The sequence below is a fragment of the Pantherophis guttatus genome, chromosome 6, assembly GCF_059756535.1.
Source record: "Pantherophis guttatus breed Tessera chromosome 6, ASM5975653v1, whole genome shotgun sequence".
NCBI classification, from domain to species: Eukaryota; Metazoa; Chordata; class Lepidosauria; order Squamata; family Colubridae; genus Pantherophis; species Pantherophis guttatus.
In genome coordinates, this window is record NC_142068.1 from 60981618 (window position 1) to 60986804 (window position 5187).

Below are 5187 nucleotides of genomic sequence, written 5' to 3' on the forward strand. Positions count from 1 at the left end.
AGTCGGAATTCTTTGACTGACAGGATCCAAAGTCTGCCCTCTGTTGGCATGGATAGGATGGGCTTGTCCTAGCGGGATAAGGCAGTTCATTATTTATCAAATTTATATGGCCGCCCAGGTGGCAAAAGTGGGTGGTGTATAACAATTAAAACTATGTATAAAAAGATCAATGATTACAAATGTAAAATAATCGTTATTAAAATATAAAAAACCACCAGGCACAATTGAGTGAATATTTACCAGTGTCCTTGGGTCCCCAAACCTGAAGACATAGTTAGGTCTTGGGAGACTTTCAATATTAAGAGGGATGGAGCTAACTTCACTTCAGGGAAAGAATGTTGCATAAGGCAGATGAACTGTTTTGCATTTTAGCCACCATTTTTTTCAGAAATGCGAATAAAGTTGTATATTAAAATGTGTTTTATTGAAAATGAGTCCTATAGGCTAGCATATTATTACTTTTGTTTTGTGTTCCTGTTGCCTACTCTTCCCAAAAGCAACATTTGTATTTTACAGAGTTAGCAATGATAGCATTTATTGCAACCTAATGGCACCTTAGCTACTTCGTTTAGGATATTTTGGTCTATATCTATTTTGCACTAGTAGACACCTCTGAAATTTTTATAGTGTCACAGATGCCTCACTAAAAATTTCCCATGGCTAATTATAATTTGTCAGGCATGCCTGCTAAAATATAAATTTGTGCAGGAACCTAAATAAACGGCAGAAGTAGGGCAATTGTCCAAGCGGAAAAATACAAGCCTGTTTACCATGAGGTTATTTAATAACAGCTGCTTTCATTTGTGTTGTAGTGGAGAAGTTCACATGTTAAAATGACAAAACAATATTATGAATCTATTTACCAGCACAATTCTTGCAGCAAGTTACCCCTTGGGGGTCCCTGAGGTGTATTGCTTCAAACTTCTGTTGTAAGGTCTGGTCAGTACAATTCTGCCCATGTAGCAATTCAGCATACGCAAGCCGGATATTGTGTGGCCTCTTTTCTGTCATATCCATGGTTTTATAGATTAAACATTCAATACTTTTCTGTCATTTTGAAGATAAGCCCGCCATTTTTGACCTAGCCCTTTCACTGATTTTCTTCTCCTATGTAGTTTTCTTCTTCTATGTAGTTTGTCAGCCAATATTCATGCCCAACTTTCATTTTTCTGTCTTAATTTCTCATCTACTGCCACCCTTCGATGTTTAGGTTGTTATCATTCTTTGTCTCTTTGTTATTACCCCAGCTTTCTTCTTTTCCTCTTTTTTAAATGACAGTTTCAGTAAATGTCTAAAAAATATTTTTAGAAGTGTCTCTAGACCATCTTTCAATCAGAAACATCATATTGTCCATGTTTTAAAAATATTTTAAGTGGAAAAATCAAGATAATTATTTAAATAGTGTGAGTGGAATACTAGCTAAAAAATCGAGGTGACTATAGATACATTTCCAACAATAGGTCCTGAGCACATATGTGCAATTTGGGTTCTGTATAGTTATTCAGCCCATTTGGGGGGGCATTTCCTTACTCCACTCCTATTTTAATATTTTAAATAGATATATTGAACTTTGCAGGCTAAGCATATTTGTGTAGCTTTACCCAAATTCTCCCAACTAAAAAAAGCCAAAAAAAAAAAAAAATCACCCCATCTCATTCCAATGTCTCAACCACATCTTTTGTCTCAAAAAATTAACTTTCAGAGGTGGGGGGAAATACCCACCCATGTGTAACATACTCAAGGCATTATAGCTTCTGGTTTTTTTTAAAAAAAATGGAGGCTAAAATTTAATCATCATGTCTGGGAATTATTGCCTCATTGCTTAATCCAATATTCAATGCTGCCTTTAAATTTGTGAATTTTTCTTTTTCCTTGGGCCAACTTCTGTTATTATTTTGCCCTTTTCTGAATGCTTCCCACATAAAATGTTTAAAAAATGGTTATGAGATTTCACTATATATTCGTGTGGTGTAGAATCATTTAACAGAATTCCTAATCTTATCTCTGAAGTCCTAGTTAGTCATTGCCCTAATTTGCATTCTGACAGCTGTTTCTCTGCTCCTGGAGACTGGAGAATACTTTGGACAGCTATCAATGCAGTTTTGGCAGAAATCAACCCCTTTCTTAGGCGATTGAAGAGATGCAAGCTACTTAATTCAAATTAAGTACTGTAATTAATATCTATTTGACAAACTAATTCATAATGGTTGTATTATAGTTAGCGTCCTATGTACCTAGTTACAGCATTAACAAACCAATCCTTTGAAGCAACAGATTCCTTAAATTGGCTTGCAAATTTTGGAAGCAATCTAAACAGGAACCTCTTAGATGCATTTTATCATCACTGATAAATGTATTAATTTGCAGATGATTAAATGTAGCCTATTTTTTCTCCTTAACAGCAATTCTTGCTTCACCAAATGTTAAACAGAAGACTTTTTTAAAAACAGCAGATGGTAATGCCCCCAACACAAATAAAGCTGCTTTGGACCATAGTTCTATTACTATCCCTGTGTCTTATGTTTCATTCTCATGAGATTGAAAATGAGATTCTCATTTTCAGTAGAAAATGTGTATGTAAATGAAATACGTTCAAGCCAGGGGTGAAATGCTCCTGGTACAGACCGGATCACCCGATCCGGTAGCGATGGCAGCAGGTGGTTCGGAGAACCAGTAGCAAACATCCCTGTGCCCCCCCCCAATGCCCAGCTGAGCCGTGCAATCATCAGAGGCTTTTTTAAAAAAAAATTAAAAGCATTTTTTCTACAAACTCTCTGGCCAAAAAAATGCTTTTAAAAGTAAAAAAAAAGCCTCTGATGATCACTCGTGTCAGCTGGGATCGTCAGAGGCTTTTAAAAGCATTTTTTTTTTACAACCTCTTCGGCTGAAGAGGTTGTAGAAAAAATGGTTTTAAAAGTAAGGGGGAAAAAGTTGGCCACACCTACCTAGTCACATTACCCCCACCCTCCCACCAAGCCACGCCCACAGAACCGTAGTATCAAATTTTACATTTCACCACTGGTTCAAGCTAACAGATCCCTCTAACTTTTGTTGTTAAAATGGACACCCCAACACCTTCAAAGATTATTGTAGGTTTTAAAATGTAGTAAAACAACACTGAAATTATATACCATTATTGAATGTCTTGCTTATTATTTCTGCCCTTTAACGAAATGTTAGCATCTTCATTAGGCAGCCAGCTGTTCCTTTAACCTTATTAAGTAGCAACTACTATTTCTTCTCCAAACAATATTTGCTGAAATAATGCTTTTTATAATACGTGGATTTTAAAGAGTGAGACATTAAATTATGAATAAGAAAGTTATCTTGCCTTTGAAATGCAGCCGATAATGCAGTTTAATGTGTGGCTCTCATGTAACTTGTATTTGAGGAGTTGACTTGAAAAGGGTTTTGCTGTTAGAATGGAAAGCTTAAATTGATTGTCAGTGAAGAAAAATGTTCAGTGGGGTTTGAAGGGAATTCTCCAGAACAGAGAGCAGTTTTGGACTAATAGAAACCAGATGAGCTTCTTGCTGTGAAGGGAATGTTAAGTTGTCTACCTGTTACTTTGTGTTCTGCATTGTAGAATCAACACTGTAGCCCACTACTATAAAGCTCTTATTTGAGAACTTAAGAGTTGACATAAAAATGAAAAACAGAAACACAACTCCTGAAGTACAGGATCTGAAATAATTCTACAAGAGCTGACTTGACTCTAGCTGACTGTATCATACATATAATTATGCTGACCAGTGACTACAAAAACAGCTGAATTGCTTTAGTGCCCATAGTGCCTGTCCTTTATATTATATAAGCAGCAATTCTCTTCCCCTCTAGCTTTACAGTTAATGTACTTTGGCATCAGAGAGAAATTGCAGAGCAGGAACTGTCACTTCTGAAGCCAGAGCACTAAATAACTAGTGTAATGTACCTTTTGTTCTCTACTGGAGCAGTCAGGCATCATACTTTCTGTCTGAACAAATTAGTGGGATACTAATGTGTAAGCTTTCACATACTTTAGTATCATGCTTTCTAGTAAGGCATCTGAAAGACTTCTCAGTTCAAAACTGTCACACAAGCTTCCCTAACAGAACAGTATCTCTTACCTTCTATTGGATCAGCCTTGGCAAATTCACGAATAATTCTTCATCTTAAAGATAGCAGAATCAAAAATATGAAAAGCAAAGTAATCAAAGATATGGTACTGTTGTCTAGAATGTTTCTCATTTAGGCAGAATAAGGCTTTTCCATTTGTGACTTCTACAGCTTCTAACTCAAGGACTTGTTCTTCTTTGTTTCCTGTACTTCTCTTTTTAAAGGTGTAAGGCTACTAGGGTTTTGAAATTTTATTCTGTAATCATGGAAGAATGTGCGTATGTTAGAAACTTTATTGATAACGTGTTGATTTACAGGAAGCATATGATGAAAGTAGTAGTGCTTGAATTATGGAAGACTAGAGTTCTAGATTAGTTGATGAATGTGTTAAGAATGGTTTAAGATGAAAATAATGCATGCCTGTGGTAAAAGGAATGTTTAGCAAATGAACACTGAGCAGGGAGTAAGCTGAAGATGACTGTTTAATGTATTTATGGAGAACTATAAAAGGAATGCCTGCGGGTGATCTTAGAACTTAGTTGTTTGGGGATCTGAATATATATATTTAAATTTTATATGCAGAGTATTTTGGGCTTTTGGTAGAGAATCTGAATGATGTGCAATGAATTTTAAACAGACTGTATTATGCACCAAGGAATGTGACACACACACAAAATACATGAATACGTGTGCAAAAAAAGATAATTTGCAAAGATAGAAAAGTATAGAGACATACAGTGAGTGTATTGGTGAAAACTAGATTTATTTACTTCTTTTTTCTTATCCAATGCCTTCAATTTAACTGGTGTTTCTCTGCTCTGCTTCCCTAAAATACAGCCTGATGAATATATATATTCACATATGATATCGTCTATTTTTATCTTCTACTAAGGAAATGCAAAAACATGATTTAAAGCTACAGTTGAGTTCCTTTTTGTGTAAACAAAGCTATCTTATCAAACAGTTCGATTACCCGCCATATAATCTAGGTTAGTGTATAGCAGTATTTATCACTGCTACTAATGCAACAGAAGTGTTGAAAACATCAAAGATGTATACTTCCAATGATTGCAGAAATAATCCAATAGTAAA